The sequence below is a fragment of the Mesoplodon bidens genome (genome assembly GCF_964165515.1).
Source record: "Mesoplodon bidens genome assembly, chromosome: 1".
NCBI lineage: Eukaryota > Metazoa > Chordata > Mammalia > Artiodactyla > Ziphiidae > Mesoplodon > Mesoplodon bidens.
Window position 1 is genome coordinate 175,428,014 of NC_138176.1, and position 22,842 is coordinate 175,450,855.

Here is a 22,842-nt window from a genome sequence, read left to right on the forward strand (position 1 = left end):
TAGTTCTACTTATGTCCTGTGTTTTCATTCCAAATGAGGTATTTTTTAGTTCTAAAGTTTTCTTTCCTTTGCATTTTCAAGAAGAATGCTTATTTTTTGTTCTGGGTATTTGGTCTTAAAGATATGTAGCATCTCTAAACATCTTAAAGCCCCCTTTCAATAATTATATCACTGGTTCAAAGCCAGCAGATAACTTTTTCTATTCAGACAATCATGTATTATGTAGTCCCAGGCCAGCCCTCAACATGTCCATCAGTTTCCCATCTTTATGAATTATCTGAACCTCTCTGTGATATTCAGTGATAGTCTAGCTAAGACTGACAAGTCTGGGCTTCTAACATCAAATCTGGATTGGAGTGTTTATTCATAAAGCAAAGGGGCAAGTCTGAGAGGTTAGTTCACACTCTCAGTTACACAGAAATTTTCTTCTTCCTTAAGCTTTAAACATAAAATTAATTTTGAAAATACTGTAGGGATAGTATTCCATTGCTTGCTGAATCTTATACCATTATAACTCTCTATTTTTATGTGCTGGTATACAACGAGATATAAATATGAGAATTTCAGCAACTGTCTTGCAGGGTTAAGCTGTGCTTCTGACTGATTTTGAAAATTGTCCTTCTGTGGTAAAATTCCTCCAAAGAAAATTTCATTGGCCCCGAATGACAGCATAATTTTTCTTTGATATCCATGACTAACAACTCTCTGAAAACAGAAGTAGACATATGTTATGCCCAATTTAGTAACTAATAGTTGGGACTTTAAAACAAAATTTTCTTGAGCAAGTTTTTGGGTGATTAAATATGAATTAAAACTTCCAGTGAAAGATTTCCAGATGCCCCTGCTTTCCATTTTGATGATGTTTTAGCTCCACACTGACATGGCAAAAAAATTCACTTACTTTACCTTATGTACTTTTACAGGCAACAACTTTGACATTTTAAACTTAGTGACATTTCTGAAGGTAGCATGCACATTGTAAATCAGGGTGAAGGCAGATTTAAGCTGACAGTATGAGATTAAATAAAAGCAAGCAGTTGATAATAGTCATGTTTATTGTAACAATATCTTGAGAACTTTAGTGGCATTTGAGGTGTTTCAAACTATCAGTACCTTGCTTCTACACCTCACCCCACTGTGCAGGAGGCAGAATAGGGCTGAGTGAAGCACCCACTATAGTAACTACCAATTCAAAGTAGGTTTATAGTTTGGCCATAGATAAACTCTGGCAAAAGCACTTGTAGAGCTTTCTGGTCATTATTTATCCTTAAAGTCAATTTCACCAATCAATAAAAATGAATTATTTATCCAGGAATATATAAAGCTCTTTAGTACCCTCACGACATTGACATAGAAGGTCAGATATTCCCTGTTTGGGATTCTGCATTCCTTTTGTGCTTTCACTGAATCAAATTTTTTTTTCATTGTGTTCTCAATTTTTTCACGCATGTAACACTGGGTTTGTTTTGAAATTAAGCAGTATTCTTTGAAACAATATTTATTTCAACTCATGTCACTGTAGTTTGTTAATAATTTGCTCAACTGATAATTAAACTATGTATGTTAAAGCAATAAAACTGAAAGAACTGTTTATGCATTTGGCGTTTATCTTTGGTGGTATGTGTCTTGAGTGGGAACAAAAAAGGGAAGGTAATGAATTGCTGAGTAGTCTAACCACTAGTCTAGGTATTACCTTCATTCCTACTCTCTATTATATGTACTGCAATTTGGGAGGGTACTTTCACAAACTACCATATGAACACAAGTAACATAGACCATATGTGACAAAATTAAATTTTAAGTTTAAATGGCATTTTTTTGTTCAATATGGACATTAGGTTTTTTAAATAATGTCTGTGTAGTTAAAGAACTGTTCTCTAGCTTAGGACTTTATGAAAAGAACCAATAATTTTTCTAAGACTGAACACATACTACAGGGTGGGCATGGAATACCATTGGCTCTACTGATGCTTCTGCATCTGAATAATAGATTCTGAACATCCGTCTTAGCTTCCTCATCTACACGCTGGTGACCATCTTTTTCAGCATGAACCTCATGGAGATAGTCAGTGTTTATACACCATTGTTGTCTGTTCTGGGACATCATTTTCTCCCTTCAGGGCTCCCACTGCTTCAGGCACTTATTGCTAAGTCTCAGTCAGCTTCTGCACTTTCTTCAAACACAGTCTTTAAGTTTAGAGTATTTATCACTTAATTCTTATGAAAAACCATGACTCCCCTCATTCAGTTCTGCTAGATGTGGGCCACCTCCTTGTTAATGAACGTGCTAGCAAGCGGTTGCCTTCCTGTGTCAGACTGTCCTGGGACCCAGGAGCCCATCTTTGCTCTGGCAGCAGCATTCTCTCCACCTTGATCTGCCGTCATGCTCGCTCTGGGGGTGGAATTGGAACTAAAAGCACTCTTGGCAAGAAGAGTCTGCTTCTGCCTGGAGGCTGAGCTGATGCCCTGAGACTTCCTGGGCAACACCATTAAACATTTCATCCAGGAGCAGTTAACTCACAGATGTAACTTCCAGCCACCACATGTCCCAAATCCTGTGGCTTGTGAGGGAAAAGCTGCTGTACTTCGTTGTCAGGTAAATGGCCCCCTGTTCTGTCTGAATCCCCCGGTTTTGGAAGAGAGATTCCTGAGGTATAGGCCCAGAGAAAGGAGTTCTCATGAAGTCAACAGGGAATGTCAAAGCCAAGGGCAATGGCAAAGGGAGGGACTTGGGGAGAGTAAATCACACCCAGGTTTATGCTAAATTGCCTTTTTGTCCCTGAGGATCCTGGAGGCCTGATCTGCTACTCTGAGCACCACAGACAGTTGAAGAAACCCCCTTGTCCCTGTCACTTTTCCTGCCTTCTCATTACCCCTTCTAGTTGTTGGTGGTGACAGAATGTTAGGTGTGCTGATGAAGTCGACACATCACCCTTTGTAACAATGGAAAGGACAAGCCCCAAGGAACACAATGAGCTGTCCTCTGGAACACAGATCTCCCTCACTTGGTGGGATGCCCTCTGCAGGCGCTGATTCAGAGCAGATGTGGGCAGAGAACTGATAAGTTTGTTGTTGTTGTTTCTTTTTATTTGACTTCAGAGGAAGCCTCTGTGACAGTGCCGGGAATCCACAGCTGGGTTCTGGAATGTCTCCTTCCTTCCGTTAAGTGCTCATAGCATCTCCTATCCACCAGGCTGATCCATTTTGTGGCAGTCACTTTGAGGCTTATTGCTCTGAGGGCTAAATTTGGAAGAAGAAGACCTGCATGCTGTAACAGACCCTGATGCCAGAGAAATGTGTGCACTCCTCAGCTCTATTATACTATAAACTCTTGGAAGCAATGATAATATTGTGTTCATTCTGCTTCTCCAATGCTATAGCACAGTGACTGACATAGGAGTAGCTCAATTGATATTTTTGGAAGGAAGGAGTGAATTCATGAATGAGTTTATTTCAAATGAATGAATCCAGAACTCCACTGATCTGTGATTTGGGCCCTCTCTGAACCATCTAATCTGAAATTCTGAGAGTTTGGTAATCCTCAAGTTTACAGAGACAGTAACTAGTGTCAAGGACAGGATTTGCAAACTCCTAATTCTCCCTGTTACTCTTCCAAAACCATCACTGCCGCCTTAGATAAATGAAAGTCACTGACGAGGAAAAGCCATGGGCTGTTTCTCACTCATTTGTTTATTCAACAGTCAAAAATATTTCATGAGGGACTGTTATATGCAAAGGTGCCATGGGTAATAGAAAGAAGCATGAATGTTTTGGAATCAAGACATGGACTCATCAAGTTAATTAAAGTAAATAGCAGAGGAAGGGAAATAAAAACGCAGCTCGTGGCAATCTCACCCAGGGTACAAGAAAGCAATGTAAGTTTCAGGACTCAAGGGGGACCTTTATAGAGGTTTTAATAGGAGAGTATAGCTTAGCAGGATGGAGAAAGATAACATTCCAGGAGGATGGACACGACCCAAGGCACAAACACAGGAACGAGAACGTCACACATGGGGGTCAACTGGCTGAAGCGAAGAGTTCTAGATGACCCCATTAGGATAAGGGCTCAGAAAGACACGAATGGGTTAAATCACAGAGGATCTCAATGTCAGGCAAAGGTGCGAAAGCTTTCATCTGTAAATGGGGACAATACTCATATCTCCTAGCAAACAAGTTCTCTAATACAAGCAGAGTTATAAGAGGACTAGTTAGACAGTGAAATGCAGGGTTGGTATTCAGAGTAAGGAAAGTGAATAGGAAACATCAGTTGCAATAATCCTGTGTGATATAAACAAGTGCCTGGGTGAAATGATAGCATTAGGAATTAAAAGAGTACTTTCGGGCTTCCCTGGTGGCGCAGTGGTTGAGAGTCCGCCTGCCGATGCAGGGGACGCGGGTTCGTGCCCCGGTCTGGGAGGATCCCGCGTGCCGCGGAGCGGCTGGGCCCGTGGGCCATGGCTGCTGAGCCTGCGCGTCCGGAGCCTGTGCTCCGCAAGGGGAGAGGCCACAACAGTGAGAGGCCCACCTACCGCAAAAAAAAAAAAAAAAAAAAAAAAAAAAAAAAAATAAAAGAGTACTTTCAAAATAAACTATAGGGCTTCCCTGGTGGCGCAGTGGTTGAGAGTCCGCCTGCCGATGCAGGGGACACGGGTTCGTGCCCCGGTCTGGGAAGATCCCACATGCCGCAGAGTGGCTGGGCCCGTGAGCCATGGCTGCTGAGCCTGCGCATCCGGAGCCTGTGCTCTGCAAGGGGAGAGGCCACAACAGTGAGAGGCCCACCTACCGCAAAAAAAAAAAAATAAATAAAAAAAATAAACTATAAAGCATCAAACATAAACAATCACAGGATTTAAGTTCTACCTAAAACATGGATACATTTTGTATTCGACTATTTAGTATACCCTTGTTGATTTTAATAAAGTATATTTTACTATAAAGGCAATTTAACATTTTCCTGTCAAATAGTGGTAGTCAAGTAGGTGGCACCGTGTTTATCGTGTGACTTCACGTGGCCTATGAGATCTGCTGGGATGGCTGCATCTGATTTAAGAAATGCAGAAACAGCCCAGATGTGTGACTCTTTGTGTGGCAAGATGGCCCCATGGTGAAAAGCATGGCCTCTGGCATTGCTTTACCCCATCTGCACCATGGCTCCATCATTTTTAGCACCAGCCTTTCTTGGGCAAGTTGCTAAACCTTTCATTATCCTGAAATTCTCATTTGTAAGAGAGAGATGACGTTTCAGAGTTCGACTGACAAAACGATGTGTTTTACAATCAATGTCCCTCATATTCAATGAGATGAGATAGAATCTACCACACAGGATGGTTATGAGTATTGAATGAATGAATGTAAGTAAAGTACTTTTGAAGGATGCCTGGCACAAGGTAAACACAATATAAAATTTAACCATTATTATTATGTATATAGTTTATAAGCTTCAAGATTAAACACACACAAAACAGACTTCTGAAAGTTTCTTCACAGGAGGACCAGGGAGGAAGAAAAGCCTGGAGCAGGCGAGCATAAGCATGCCAGGGAATGACAGAGAGTAGCCGACATATTAATCCAGCCAACAGATATAGTATCCCCGTGGGTTGGAGATTTTTCTAGGTGCTAGGGATGACTAGCTACTTGTCAGTAAAAACAACCTTTCTTCATCAAGGATTTAAAGATTAGCAGAGACAATAGGAGTTAATTAAATAATGGGTCCAAAAGTGTAAAACTATCTTTCACAATGGCCACAGAAGAGAAACACAGGTGCCATGGGCCTAAAATGAAGGGCTTTTGGCAGAATTAGGACAATCAGGAAAGGCTGGTCTGAGGAAGTGAGCCTTAAGCTGAAATCAAAGGAATAAGTAGAGTTTCAGCAGGTGAAGTGGGATGGGAAGAGTGTTGAAAACAGAGTTAACAGTAGGTGCAAAGCTCCTGTCTGTGGGCCGGGGCCCCCCGTGCACAGCGTGTGAAAGCAGGCTAGTGGGGAACGTGCAGGTTGGTTTGGGGGGAGAGGATGTCAGAGACGTAGCCAGGTTCCAGGTGGAAATGGTGGGGGAGACAATGAAGGGCCAAGACAAATCCTGCCCTCACGATTCCCCAAAGGGCAAGCAAGGCAAGAGCCCGTCTCCGTGGCTGCCCTCCTCAAGGAAGCTCAGCCATTGCTCAGAGCCCCTGTTCCAGCCCCCGGCCGCTGGCCCTCATGCCAACTTGACACGTTCTCCTCCTGGGAGGGAGGGAGAGTATGACCCTAGGCTACATTCTTACAAATGGACAAAGTACATGGGCTTCTATTTCTGCCATCCATTTTACTGAATATGACGGAAATACTTCAAACCAAATAGAAGGCACAACTCCTCAGCTACAAATTGTCTGTGTGAGTCACAGCCTCCGCTTTGGACCCCTTCCTCTGCTCAGAGCTCTGTCCTGTCTAAACCGTCTCCCCATCTCACCCCAGCACAAGGGCTCTTCCTCTCACAGGTGGGTTAGAAATGGGATTTCCAGTCCCTCTGTGAAAGTCACACATTACAGGAGGAATTCAAGGTCGAGTTATTCACCCTTAGGAAGAATTTACAATAGGAGGTCCAAAAGGGAATGGCTCCTTTGTCATTTATTATGAGGTATTTTAGAGGAAAAGAGACGAGAGAGAAGGAGGAAGAGGAAGAGAAGATGCAGGAAATTTGTAATTACATATATATACATAATAAGCTCCATTCATATACATATAATCCTTCTATATATAACATCCATCATATATGTAAAATATCATTTCTATATGCATAGATAATAAAATCTCTGCTACTTCATATATAGATATAGATACATATACATACACCCATCTGTGTATGTATGATCTCCATTGATTACTAAAGTGAAGATATCAAATAGCTCATAGATATCTGGTTAGTACCTGGTTAGAGGGTCTATCCTGAATGGGCTTTCACTGGAGTAGACAGGAAGACGATCAGATGTGACAGATGCTTTCCCCACAGAGACTCTGAGGAAGGGCTGTACAATGGTTAGAAGTGAGAACTCTGAGTGTGACAACCCAAGTTTGAATTATTTAATATCTCTGTACCTATGTTACCTCATCTGTAAATTGGGTACTTATTGCTTAGATTTGTAAAAGAATTAAACAAATAATATATATAAAAGCACTTAAAACAATGCTTTATATATAGAAAGCTCTATACATCCATTAACTTTTCCCATTATTTTTTTAAATTAATTTTTATTGGAGTATGGCTGCTTTATAATGTTGTGTTAGCCTTCACTGCACAACAAAATGAATCAGCCATATACAAACAGATATCCCTTCCCTTTTGCACTTCCCTCCCATTTAGGTTACCACAGTGCACTAGGTGAGTTCCCTGTGCTATACAGTATGTTCCCATCAGTTGTCCATTTCATACATGATATCAATAATGTATATGTGTCAATCCCAGTCACCCAATTCGTCCTACCCCACCCCTTTCTCCCTTGGTATCCACACATTTGTTCTCTACGTCTGTGTCTCTATTTCTGCTTTGCAACTAAGATCATCTATACCATTTTTCTAGATTCCACATATATGCATTATTATGACATTTGCTTTTCTCTTTCTGACTTACATCACTCTATATGACAGTCTCTAGGTGCATCCACCTCACTACAAATAACTCAATTTAGTTTCTTTTTATGGCTGAGTAATATTCCATTGCATATATGCGCCACATCTTCTTTATCCGTTCCTCTGTCAGTGGACATTTAAGTTGGTTCCATGTCCTGGCTATTGTAAATAGAGCTGCAGTGAACATCGTGGTACATGTCTCTTTCTGAATTATGGTTTTCTCAGGGTATATGCCCAGTAGTGGGATTGCTGGGTCATATGGTAGTTCTATTTTTAGTTTTTTAAGGGACCTCCATACTGTTCTCCATAGTGGCGGTATCAATTTACATTCCCACCAACAGTGCAAGAGGATTCCCTTTTCTCCACACCCTCTCCAGCATTTGTTGTTTGTAGATTTTTTGATAATGGCCATTCTGACCCTTGTGAGGTGATACCTCATTGTAGTTTTGATTTACATTTCTCTAATAGTGATGTTGAGCATCTTTTCATGTGTTTGTTGGTCATCTGTATGTCTTCTCTGGAGAAATGACTATTTAGGTCTTCTGCCCATTTTTTGATTGGGTAGTTTGTTTTTTTTGATATTGAGCTGTATGACCTGCTTATATATTTTGAAGATTAATGCTTTGTCCGTTGCTTCATTTGCAAATATTTTCTCCCATTCTGAGGGTTGTCTTTTCCTCTTGTTTATGATCCCCTTTGCTGTGCAAAAGCTTTTAAGTTTCACTAGGTCCCATTTGTATATTTTTGTTTTAATTTTCATTACTCTAGGAGGTGGATCAAAAAAGATCTTGCTGTGATTTATGTCAAAGAGTGTTCTGCCTATGTTTTCCTTTAAGAGTTTTATAGTGTCTGGCCTTACATTTAGGTCTTTAAACCATTTTGAGTTTATTTTTGTGTATGTGTTAGGGAGTGTTCTAATTTCATTCTTTTACATGTAGCTGTCCAGTTTTCCCAGCACCACTTATTGAAGAGGCTGTCTTTTCTCCATTGTATAGTCCTGTCTCCTTTGTCATAACTTTTCCCATTATTATGCCTCAACCACAGGTACCGTGGGCTCAATAAGGAGGTCGTCTTTTGTTTTATAGCCGCAGGTTGCTTTGTTTCATTTTTATAACACAGTTTTCTAATAATCTACATGAATGAAGAGAAAGTATTCAATTAGCATATCTCAGTTTAGGAATATTTGCTGTCATATGCCCTAAATACAAATCACTAAGTTAGATGCTCTTACGAACAAGACTTCATTGAATAATAGCTCTTTAAAGTGGGTATTATCATCATCTTCACTTTACAGTTGAGAAAACTAAGGCTCAGAATTTAAATAAATTGTTGTAGAAAGACAGATGATAAGGGGCAGAAGAGTCAGGTTTTACACAGATCTGAACATAATAAGTGCCTTTAAAAGACACTGTGTAGCACTGATGATGAAGTGTTCCAAGTCAGGTTAACTGGGTTCACATAGCAGCTCCTCAAATTACTGATGTGAAGACAGAAAAGTTATTAAATGTCTCTGAACCTCATTTTCTTCATCTGTAAGATGGGGATAACAACTGTCTCATAGGGTTGTTTTACGTATTAACTGCAATTATGCATATAAAATATTTTGTGCAGTGCCTGGTCCATAATAAGTGCACAATGAAAAACAATTAACATGATTGTCAAATAAATATTATATAATACATATTATAATATATATTGGATGTATATGTGTGTGGGGGGGATGTGTGCACCATAAACCTATTTCATCATCTTCCACTTTGCTGACATCTCGTGTTGTCTGGGTAGAGTAGTGGTTCTTTGGCTCTCAGGAGGCTTCTAAAGTTATCGTGATTAGCATCCCTTTGCACATCATCTACTATTACATAATCAAAACCCCTCAAAAATGGAGTCCAAGTTTTAGGTGACCTTTGAAGAGAAGCTGGTAGATAAAATTATGTTGTTATTATTGAGTAGTTGGTATCTCACTCCTCTGGTCCCTCCGCTGCTGGCTGTCTTCTTTTCATATTCATGTAAAGGAAAGACCATAGGAAGTAACATTGTTATAATCATCATCATCAATATCATTCCTACACCAAACACTAGTGAATAGTTACTCCACACCAGGCATTGTGCTGCATGTTTTACATGCTTTATCCTACTCCTCACAAAATTCCCATAAAGCAACTCAGGCACAGCAGATGGTGAGAAAATTGAGGCTAAGAGAAAGAACAAACTTATCCTATATGGTTATGTCTAGTGAGGTTATAGCAGCAAGATTCCAGTGCATGTATTTTAACTGTCAAATGCTGAAGTCTACATAAACATATATATATATATATATATATATATATATATATATATATTCATATACACTTATATTTCCAATAGGTATGTTTCTTAAGAGCAAAAACTCTTTGTGAATCTCAACAGTAGTGTTGGATATTAAATTACTGAAGGTGGAACTTACATGTTTGAACTACCCATTTTCTAATGGTTTATTACTTATGTTGTGTTTACTGGCTAGGATTGGTTGGATGGTTCCAATTCTCCCACTACTGCAGAGAACACCTGCAGTTAAGGCAGAACATTTTCAGTGTTCACTGAATGTTAATTGAACAAATGAGTAAATGGATGAAATTAAATTCCAGCTGCACTGATGTAGCTGCAGGGTCTGTATATAAATGACACTTTTAAATAATTGGTGCCATTGAGAATGAAATAGCCAATTGTACAGACATGTTTTTCCCCATTACATCAAGACATAAGGAGAAAACACAATTCATGTACCATTAGATCTTTTAACATCAGATCTCATAATTTTTCTCAGATGTGCCGAGATCTGGCAAAAAGGGTGGGAAGCGGAAGAGCCGTGGAAGCATCTCTATTTACTAGAACACGTTTAAGTTGTAAATCACAACATTATAGCAAGAAAATAATTTCAGTGGGTTTTACTAGCCAGGAATATGGTGATTGCAGAGGCCTCTGTGAAAGTCCATGTCCCTGAAACACTGATTTCACATTCCATGTTCCCACCCAAATCCATTTTTCCTGGTCAGAATGAGCCTGTTAGAGACTTAGCAAAAACCACTGACTATGAAGAAAATAGTAATCTCTCTTTCACCATTCAAAAAAATCATCAAGGTTTATTCTATTGACTGAAAATTATATGTGGCTATATTCTTGATCACCAATATTCAAGTCATATGCTTTCCTCACTAGGTTCTTAAGAGGGTCATTGAAAGACTGTGTGTGGAAGTGCTTTGGGAAAAGTGTAGTCTTCACTTACTATAAATCTGATGCGAGAGTCTTGGAAATCTGCATAAAAGAGCATCACAGTCTGAATGTTCTTTTTAGCCACAGAGCCCTGTTTTCAAATAATATCTTGTGTAACCTCAATGTGAATGAGAGATGCAACGTAAAGCTGCTTGAGTTCAAAACAGAAAGTCTTTACACCTTGAGTCTTCCAACCCATGTTTCCTCAGAGGCAAGAGGATTCTGAGAAGATAAGAAACCCCAGATGTAGGCTGGGATCTGTAACCTGACAGCTATTTTAATATAGTTATATCTATATAACAGCTTTATTTATATTTCACTTTGTTTGAGTTATAAGCAATTTGAATTTGAATTCCTTTAAGTTCAAACAAACCTCAGTCTTATCAACTCACTACTTACAATTGTCTTGCCCAAAGATGATGCTAATATTTATCAATATATTTGAATTTGGGCCCTTTTGTAGACCTTTTATGACTCCTAATGCTTTTAACTGGAATTCCCTTTAGATTGGCTGCTTCCTATTTTTTTCCTTCCAGAAAGGATTCAAAAGAAGGAAGAAGGTAAGACTGGATGGAAATCCAGATCTACTTGGACAGAAATGGTGCAGAAGCAGAGGAAAATCCAGGGAGTACACCTGCTCACTAAGACTGTTAAAGGACTAGTTTGTCTTCAGCACCTTGGTTGAGAGAAAACTAAAAATAACCACAGGGCAACCTGTGATCCAGCCAGGTTCCAGAAAAGATTCTATCCCTTACCAGTAACAAAACTTACCTCTAAACTGGATCCTCTTATTGTTCCTTTACCAACCATCACCTCCTGAGGAATTCAGGACATTAGATGCTAGAACAACATGGAAATCTTTGTACTGACTTTCCTCATTGCTTTTATCCTAAAGCTTTGGGGGGAATAGGTGGGTGGGTAATGTTTGTTGAGTACCTACCATATGGTAGACAGAATGACAGACCTTTACATATTTTATTTGATCTTCATACTAATATCGTTATATCCAATTTACTGAGGTACCTAGACTAACTTGACTAAGACACACAGCTAATATGCATCAAGACAAGGATTTAAATTCCCTTCTCTTTGGCTCCAAAGGTCATGGTTTTCTTGCCACCAAAGTATGTGTATCTTCCTGGTCCCTCAGCACAAACACTCCCCAAACTCATTTCAGATCTCCTCTTGCCATCTCTCAATACCCATTTTCCCAATCAACTATTTTATTTCTCTTTATATCAATCACTTCTTTACTTTCTACTTGTATGGGTATTTTCCTTCATTTTGACAAATTAGCATCTAAATGTCTTTTGATATTTAGGGTTTTCACACTTTCAGAGTCTGATTTGACATGGGAAAAGCTGTCTCTCTTTAAAGAGCGAGTTGCCAGGCACTTGCTTATTAGACTTTCCTGCAGTTAGGCCCAGGCATTATCTTTGGCTACAGCACTCGATACATGCATTCTGGTCTTTGCCTCAGGAGCTAAATGCAGCAAAAACCAAGGGCTTAGGTGGTTGCTTCCTGGCAGAGGTAGTGAAGGGAGAAGAATTTTCCACATCAACCCAGGTTTGAGATGTGGTTCTGGCCATTTCTCCTGGTATTCCAGCTGTCCCATTGATTTTAGCTGCCCAATATACTTACAATAAACTTGTCAATATTTTTAGGCTTAATCCATCCTAAGTCAGTTTCTGTTTCTTAAAATGTTTAACTTGGGAGAGAGAGGAGATGAAGATCGCAGAATAGGGAAAGGTGGAACTCACCTCCCCATAGGAACATATCAAAAATACATCTGCATATGGAACAAACCCCACTGAAAACTAACTGGAAACTGGCAGAAAAACTCTGTACACCAAGGTTATAAGAAGGATCCACACACAATCAGTAGGAATGGAAGAGAAGCAGTCATGTCAGGACCTGTGCCCCTGTGACAGGACACAGAGGAAAAGGGAGATTACACTGGTGGAGATCCTCCCTAGGGAATGGGCGGTTCCAGCCACATATTGGGCACCCCAGTCCTGGGGTCCAACACAGGGAAGGCTAGTTCCCTTGGCTGCCTGGAGGGTCAGTGGGGCTAACAGGAGGGCTGTGGGAATCCTGGACTCCACTCATGAGGAGCACACATGAGTTGGTTTGCTCCCAAAACAGGGCAAAGAGGACAGACTGAAACTGCTGAGGAGGCTGACTGGTTTCCCATGGCATCCCCAGCGTGAGCCCTAACCTGAGCCAAGGGGATGCTCCAGCCTGTTTACTTCACATCACAGCTCTACGACTCGACCACATGACACAGAGGCAGCTCAAATCTGAAGCAGCATCTGAGCGGGGCTGGGGAAGCCACTACCGGTGCTTGCACAAGCAGTGCATCAGAAGTAGCCCAAACTCTGTCTGTGGTCAAACCGCCACAGCCTGTGCCTCAATACATACAAAGAGCCCACACGGGCCCTGCCTGCACTGCAGTGCAGCTCCAAACCAGGGCAGGGGTGGCAGAGGCAAAGAGGAGAGATCAACTGTGAGGGACAAAGGAGACTCAGACCCAAAGTAGCACCTGAGTGGAGCAGGGCATAGGCAGCTGACCCAGGCACTGGCACTTTCATAGGCAGTGCATCACATGTAGCTCAGACTTCTGTATGTGGTTGGAGCACCACAGCCCATGCCCCAACACATACCAAGTGCTTCCATGGGCCCCACTTGCCCCAGCACTTCTCCCCTATGGGGCAAGTTTGCTGGTGCTAGGAGGGGGGAGATCACACACTTAAAGAGAACAGAGAAAGTTTAGACCTGTTACTCAGGGCTTCTGCTCTAGCAACGAGGGATGGGCCCCTGCCCCCGATAGGGTGATGATGGCCACTGAGCAGAGGGCAGATGGGAAGCCCCAGCTCGCACCTAGTTCAAGCCCTGGATCCCCCTTCTCCAACCTCACCTCCCACCAAGATGATAGCTGCCAGCAAAAGAGCAAAGACATGGCTTACGTTCACATCAAATCCAACTCTCCCACCAAAGCCACAGGACATACACAGACTGTACAGGGAGGCTCCCACATAAGGGCACACCTTCAAGATCTCAAACAGAGAACTGTTTCACCAAATTTTCTAGAGACAAAAATGTTGAGCAAAATGAGAAGAAAGAGAAATTGGTCTCATTTGAAAAAGCGAGAGAAGAACCCCTGAAAAATCAAATAATGAGAAATAACGTACCAGATAAAGAATTCAAAACATTAGTAAAAAGAATGCTAACTGAATTAGCAAAAAGAATAGAGGAACACAGTAGAATTTTAATCAGTCAGAATTGAAGAATACAATAACTGAAATAAAAAATACATGAGAAAGGATTAATACCAGAGAAGGTGATACAGATTAATGCATAAGTGATCCAGAAGATAGAATAATGGAAATTATCCAATCAGAGCAGCAAAAGGATTTTTTTTAATGAGATCAATTTAAGAGATCTCTGGAATAACAACAACTATACCAACATTTACATTATAAGGGTCCCAGAAGGTGAAGAGAGAGAGAAGGGGATTGAAAATATATTTGATGAAAATATGGCCGAAAATTTCACAAAACTTTAGAAGAAAACAGCTATGCAATCCAGGAAGCACAGAGGATCCCAAACAAGATGAGTCCAAACAGATCCACACTAAGGCATATCATACTTAAAATAACAAAAGTTAAAGATACAGAGAATTTAAAGGCAGCAAGAGAAAAACAAAGAGTCATATATAAGGGAACCACCATAAGGCTATAAGGCTGATTTTTCTGCAGAAACTTTGCAGGCTGGAAGGGACAGGCATCATTATTGAAAGTGCTAAAAGGGAAAAACCTGGTTTTCCTGTGGGACACGGTGGTGGCGGTTGCGTCGGAAGAGTGAGCAACTTTTCGGCTAGTTCTTCCTGCATGTTTTCTCCTCCCTGTTTTTTTTTTTTTGTCGGTAGAGTGCAGTTATGGGTCGCAAGAAGCAGCAGCAGCTGAAGCCATGGTGCTGATATTGTAATAGAGATTTTGATGATGAGAAGATCCTTATACAGCACCAAAAAGCAAAGCATTTTAAATGTCATATATGTCATAAGAAATTGTATACAGGACCTGGCTTAGCTATGCATTGCATGCACGTGCATAAAGAGACAATAGATGCAGTACCAAATGCAATACCTGAGAGAACAGACATAGAGTTGGAAATATACAGTATGGAAGGTATTCCAAAAAAAAGACATGGATGAAAGAAGATGACTTCTTGAACAGAAAACACAAGCAGAGAGTCAAAAAAAGAAGCAACCAGAGGATTCTGATGAATATGATGATGATGACTCTGCAGCTTCAACTTCATTTCAACCACAGCCTGTTCAACCTCAACAAGGTTATATCCCCCCAATGGCACAACCAGGACTACCACCAGTTCCAGGAGCACCAGGAGTGCCTCCAAGTATACCTCCATTAATGCCAGGTGTTCCTCCTCTGATGCCAGGAGTGCCACCAGTTATGCCAGGAATGCCATCTGGAATGATGCCAATGGGTGGAATGAAGTCACCTGGACCAGGAATACAACCTCTGATGCCTGTATGCCACCAGGTATGCCCCCTCCTGTTCCATGTACTGGAATTCCTCCAATGACTCAAGCACAGGCTGTTTCAGTGCCAGATACTCTTAACAGACCACCAGCACCAACAGCAACAGTTCCAGCTCCAAAGCCTCCAGTTACTAAGCCTCTTTTCCCCAGTGCAAGACAGGCTCACGCAGCTGTCCAAGGACCTGTTGGTACAAATTTCAAGCCCTTAAATAGTACCCCTACAACAACTACAGAACCCCCAAAGCCTAAATTCCCTGCATATACACAGTCTACAGCTTCAACCAATAGTACAACAAATAGCACTGCAGCTAAACCAGCAGCTTCAATAACAAGTAAGCCTGCTACACTTACGAGGACCAGTGCAACCAGTAAGTTGATCCATCCAGATGAGGATATATTGCTGGAAGAGAGAAGAGCACAGTTACCTAAATATCAACGTAATCTTCCTTGACCAGGAGAGGCTCCTATTGGTAATCCACCTGTTGGACCAATTGGAGGTATGAGGCCACCACAGCCGGGCATCCCACAGCAACAAGGAATGAGACCCCCAATGTCACCTCATGGTCAGTATGGTGGTCATCATCAAGGCATGCCAGGTTATCTTCCTGGTGCTATGCCACTGTATGGGCAGGGACTGCCAATGGCACCACCTTACCAAGGTGGGCCTCCTCAACCTCCAATAGGAATGAGACCTCCTATAATGTTTCAAGGTGGCCATTACTGATCTTACTTCATCCAGTCTAATAGGTTTGGAGATTAAACCTTTTCTCAACTTGTGCTGTTTATATAGCCAAGCTTCTGTCAATAAGGCTTCATTGTGACTTTAACAAACATTATCTTCCCACATATCAGGAACTATTGGACATTTATTTTACATGCAAAAATTTATTTGGAATAATAAAGCAGGAACTTTTCCTAAAGTTGCAATTTAAAAAATAAAAATAAAGGGAAAAACCTGCAACCTAGGATACTCTGCCCAGCAAAATTATCATTTAGAACTAAAGGAGACATAAACTTCTCAGACAAGCAAAAACTAAAAGAGTTAATCAATGTTAAACCTACTTTAGAGAAAAGTTAAAGGGTCTTCTCTAAGTGGAAAATAAAAGGCATTAACAAGAAGAAAGAATCCACAGGAAAAGAAAAATCCCACTAGTAAAGAAAAACATATAGTAAAGGCTGAGGATTAACCACTTAAATAAGCTAGTACAAAGAATGAAAGAAAAAAATTGTAAAAGCAACTATAAAATACATACTAAAGGGATAAATATGAAGATCTATAATATGACATCAAAAGCACAAAATGTGGGGAAGGGAAATAAAAAATATAGATCTTATACTGCTTACAAGAGACTCACTTCAGAACTAAAGACACACACAGACTAAAAGTAAGAGAATGGAAAAAGATATTTCACGCTAATAGAAATGACAAGAAGTCAGGGATAGAGATATTCATCTCAGATAAAATAAACTAAAACAAAGTCTATAACAAAAGACAAAGAAGGGCATTATATGATGATAAAAGGATCAATACAAGAAGAGGATATTATACTCAATAACATATATGCACCCAATAGTGGAGGACTTATATATATAAAGCAAAGACAAAAAGGGAGAAGTTAACAGTTACATAATAATAGTGGGGGAATTCATCACCCCCACTGACATCAGTGGAAAGATTATCCAGACAGAAAATCAAAAAGGCAACTAAAGTTTTAGATGACATAATAGAGTAGTTGGACTGAATAGGTATTTGAGGACATTCCATCTAAAAACAGCAGAATACACATTCTGTTCAAGTGCAGATGGAACATTCTCTAGGATAGATCACATGCTAGGCCTATCTATCATCTAAAGGAATTAGAAAAAGAAGAACAAACAAAGCCCAAACCTAGCAGAAGGGAGAAAAAATGAAGATTGGAAAGTAAATAAATACAGAAATATTTTTAAAAATCAATGAAATCAAACCTTTGTTTTTGAAAAGACAAACAAAATAAATCTTTAGCCAGACTAAAGAAGAAAAGAGAGAAAAGCCAAACAAACAAAATAAGAAATAAAAGAGGAAAAATAACAACTGATGCCACAGAGATACCAAAAAAAACCATAAGGGATTACTACAAATAGTTATATGCCAACAAACTGGATAACCTAGAAGGAATGGACAAATTTCTAGAAATTGTACCACCTGCCAAGACTGAATCAGGAAGAAAGAGACAGTCTGAACAGACTGATAACTAGACATGAAACTGAATTAATAATTTAAAAGACTCAGTCCAGAGGAATTCTACCAAATTTATAAAGAAGAGCTAATAACTTTTAGTCTCAAACTATTCCAAAAAATTGAAGAGGGTGGAACACTCCCAAATTCAGTTTATGAGGCTACGTTACCTTGATAACAAATCTGATGAAGACACTACAAAAAAGGAAATTACAGGCCAATATCTCTGACGAATACAGATGTAAAAATCCTCAGCAAAGTATTAGCAAACCAAATCCAGTGCTATATAAAAGGATCACATACCATATTCAAGTGGGATTTATTCTATGGATGGTTCAACACTCACAAATCAATCAATGTGATACACCATATTAACAAATCTAAGGGAAAAACTCACATCAGCATCCCAACAAATACAAGAATTAAAAAATGCATTTATCAGAATTCAACATCCATTCATGATTAAAACTCTCATCAAAAAGATGCAGATGTAGAGAATGGACTTGAGGACCCAGGGAGGGGGAAGGGTAAACTGGGATGAAGTGAGAAAGTGGCATTGATATATATACACTACCCAATGTAAAATAGCTAGCTAGTGGGAAGCAGCCGCATAGCACAGGGAGATCAGCTCAGTGCTTTGTGACCACCTAGAGGGGTGGGCTAGGGAGGATGGGAGGGAGACACAAAGGGGAGGGGATATGGGGATATATGTATACATATAGCTGATTCACTTTGTTATACAGCAGAAACTAACACAACATTGTAAAGCAATCATACTCCAATAAAGACGTTTAAAAAAAACCACTCTCATCAAGATGGGTAAAGAGGGAACATATCTCAGTATAATAAAAGCCATTTATGATAAACTCATAGCTGATATCATACTCAATAGTGAAAATCTGAAAGCCTTTCTTCTAAAATCAGGAACAAAACAAAGATGCATATTCTCTCCACTTCCACTTAACATAGTATTGTATTTCCTTGCCACAGAAATCAGACAAGAAAAAGAAATAAATACTATCCAAATTGGAAGGGAAGAAAACTGTCAATATTTGCAGATGGCATGATACTCTATATCAAAAACCCTAAAGCATCTACCAGAAGAACACGATTAGAATAAATGCATTCAGTAAAGTTGAGGATACAAGATTAATATACAGAAATCTGTTGGTTTCTATAACTAAAAAGGAACTATCAGAAAGAGAATGAAAGAAAATAATCCCATATAAAATTACATCAAAAAGTATAGAATATCCAGGAATAAACTTAACCAAAGAGGTGAAAGACATTCTGAAAACTATGAAGTATCGATGAAGGAGTTTGAAAATTATACAAAGAAATGGAAAGATACACTGTGCTCTTAGATTGGAAGAATTAATGTTGTTAAAAATATCCATACTACCAAAGCTATCTACAGATGAAATGTAATCCCTATCAAAATATCCAGAACATTTTTCACAGAACTACAAAAAAAAAAATCTTAAAATTGATATGGAATGACAAAAGACCCTGAATGTCAAAACAATCTTGAGAAAAAAGAACAAAGCTGGAGGTATAACCCTTCCTGACTTCTGAATATATTTGAAAGTTACAGTAACCAAACCAGTATGGTACTGGCAGAAAAACAGACACATAGCTCAATGGAACAGAATAGAGAGACTAGAAATAAACCCACACACCTATGGTCAATTAATCTATGACAAAGGAGGCAAGAATATACAATGGAGAAAAGACAGTCTCTTCAGCAAGTGGTGCTGGGAAAGCCGGATAGCTGCATGTAAATCAATGAGTTTAAAACATTTCCTCATACCATATACAAAATGAACTCAAAATGGATTAAAGGCCTAAATGTAAGACCCGAAACCATAAAACTTCTAGATGAGAAAATAGAACACTCTGACATAAATTATGGCTATATTTCTCTGTGGTGTACAATATATACTTGTTGCTTATATGTTTTATACAGTGTTTGTATCTCTTAATCCCATACCCCTATCTTGCCCCTCACCCCTTCTCTCTTCCCATTTGTAACCACTAGTTTGTTCTCTATATCTGTGAGTCTGTTTCTGTTTTGTTATATACATGTTTGTTTTATTTTTTAGATTCCACATGTAAGTGATAACAGAGTATGTCTTTTTCTGGCAGACATAATAATTTTATATGGAAAGACTGAATCACTATGTTGTACACCAAAACAAATATAATATTGTAAATCAACTATATACTTCCTTAAAAAAAAGAAAAAAATGCAGAAAAATGAAAGATAAACCTTTTAACTTAGACAGGGAGAGTATTTTTATAGTCGCAGCCGTCACTCAGTGGTAGTTATCCATCACAAAACTCCAAGAAAACAAACATCATTTGCAGAAGTACATACATCCAAAGACAAACACAGCATGCTGGAAGTCACCAGCTGATAAATAAGAACCTTAACTTCACTGCCTATACTCACAGAATGTTAGATGCCTACGTCATAGTGCTATTTTAAAATTACATCAGCTCAATACACAAAAGATTATCGTGGTCCATTTTTTTTCTGTGTGAAATCTACTGCTAACCTTTAAGTCCTTACCAGTCCCATTTCCTTTACTAACAATCTCAACCACCTAATTTTCATAACCTAGAGAGTCACATGCCATGAAAAACTCTCTACTTTGGCCTCCTTCCCATACTTTCTCTTCCCCTGCCTTTATGTGTGACCCTTTATATCATAACTTAGTGATTCCTTTTAAAAACCCTACTCCAAGCTCACCTCCACTCGAACTCCATTTCTGATTTATTTTCCTAAACTTGAGATATTTTCCTAGACTTGGGATAAGTGATGTTATAAAGCAACAAACATTTATTGTTTCTTTCTGTACAAGTATCATACTTCCCCATCTTACTGAACTTGTAAGTTGTCATTTGACTTACTTTGGTAATAGAATGAGAGCCCCAATGACATGTGTTATTTCCAGGTAAAAATTTTAAGAAAAAGCCTGCTGTGTTTCACCATGTTTCTTTGTTTCTTGGGGTTTTATTTTTTTGGTTGTGCCGTGTGGCTTGTGGGATCTTAGTTCCATGACCAGGAATTGAACCTGAGCCCTCAGCAGTGAAAGTGTGGAGTCCTAACCACTGGAACTCTAGGAAATTCCCCATCATGTTCTTTTAACACAAGCCCAGCCATATTCCAGATAAGGGCTTCCTCCTCAAGTTGGATACTAGAATGAAAACAACATGTAGCAGTATATATACATACATACATAAGTTGACCTTTGAACAACACCAGGGTTAGTGCAACCCACCCTCTGCACAGTCAACAATCTGTATATAACTCTACAGTTGACCCTCCATATCCATGGTTCCACATCTGCAGATTCAACTAACCAGGGATCATATAATACACATTTATTGAAAAAAAATTTGCACAAAAGTGGACCTATGCAGTCCAAACCTCTGTTGTTCAAGGGTCAACAGGATAAATACCCTGAACAAGAAATGATCCTTTGCTGTTATAGGTCTGATATTTTAGCTTCATTCATTACCTAACTAGTACCTACAGTTTCAAGTGATGAACGCCAAAGTGCTTCAATGCTCGAGAAAGACAAAAGTTTAGTCAAACAAATAAAACCACAGAAAAAAGGATTTCTTATTGACATAAAAACAAAGATGTAAAATTGTGAGGCAAAATGCAAAAAGCAAGGTATGAAAAGAGAGGGAAAGTAACTATTACAGAGAAATGCTGAAAAGGGAAAAAAATGCCACCCAGAAAATTCTCATTAGTTAATATGAGATCCATGCTAATGACGGTTAAATTTACTTTCATATTGTTTTAAAATTAAAAGTGAATTGTCAATAAATCTAATTGTTAGAACAGAAGAGATGGCAGTTGTTTTCTTTATTACTGTTCAAGCAAGCTGGGTTCTCAAAAAATATTTAGAGATGAATTATTTCTCTGGCATGATCAGGCTCTGCCTTGACAAGTATTGAGGTTTTAAAAAAAGTGTTTCTCAGAAAGCTATTTGTGACTTTATTATGTATTTTTCCTTTTTTTGTGGGAGTTTTTTGTGTCTTTGGTTGGTTTTTTGGAGAGGCAAACTATGGAATGGACAAGAAACACAACTGTTCCTATAGTAATTAAGTAAGCAGAGAGAAGGAGTAAAAGTCTTAAATCTCAGATCACTAAAGATGTATCAACTTCCACCAAAAGCAAATGTAGAAGAAAATGTATAAGTGGGTGAAGGTGAGGATCCGACATGAATTTCTAAAGGAAGGAAAAATTAAAAGAGTCTGTTTTCAGTTTAAGAATAAGGCCCTATTCAACTAGCTATTGCTTCTACTTTGTTTAAATAAGAAAAATGGTAGTCCAAACACAAGAAGTCATGATCTCTTTCAGTATGAAGCTTTAGCTTCTCCACATTTTTCCTGATTAACATTGCTCATTATAAAATGTATAAAAAATGGAAAATTGGGAAAAAAAGAAGTAAATGACTTTACCACCCATAGATAACTTCTGATAACATGTTGGTCTATATTCTTCAAATGGTTTCTTTATTTCCTTCCTCCTTTCTACTCCATTCATCAAAGAAAAATGGCTGTATATAATCTTTTATAATCACCATTTTTTCTTTAACAAAAATCATGGAAAATATTTAATATATAATAGACTTACAGTATCAATTTATATAACTGCATAATTTATTATATATTTAAAATATAATCTATAGATTGTCTTCCCCTAGGATTTTGGAAAGAAATGATTAAATTGCAAAGAGGCAGATGTATTCATCCGTTATGTTTCCAAGTAGTTGTTTGAATGTATTTTGAGGACATTGCAGTCATGGTTTTCCTTCTACCTAGTATTAGGAACAGAAGGAAAAAATAAGCAAATATGTTGTTTCAATCATTTATTCATTTATTCTTTCATTCAAGGAAAGTTTATTGAGTGCCTTCTGTTTGTTGTGTACTATTCTAGGTGTTAAGGATAATGAATATCATTACTTATTTGCAATAAATAAAACAATACAAACAAAAAGTTCTATTTTCATGTGATGATCAGGTAGAGACAGACATTACCAAATATTGTAAATGGTGATGTTTGGGAGGGAAGACAAGAAAGAAGGGGAGAGAGCTATGTCTCTCTGAGAGACCAGTATTCTAGGAAAATGAAAAAGCAGTGCAAAGGCTCTGAAGTAGAAGTTATTTGAAATGAAAGCCAGTAAGTCTGAGGAGG

The 22,842-nt window shown here is 38.9% G+C and overlaps 1 pseudogene across 1 annotated transcript; it reads left to right on the top strand.

The window, feature by feature from the left end:
- Window positions 1–14,792: 14,792 nt before the first annotated feature.
- On the top strand, window positions 14,793–16,482 carry LOC308612360 (BUB3-interacting and GLEBS motif-containing protein ZNF207-like; annotated as a pseudogene). The gene has a single exon. The product of its transcript is annotated as a BUB3-interacting and GLEBS motif-containing protein ZNF207-like (transcript).
- The last annotated feature ends 6,360 nt before the right edge of the window (window positions 16,483–22,842 follow it).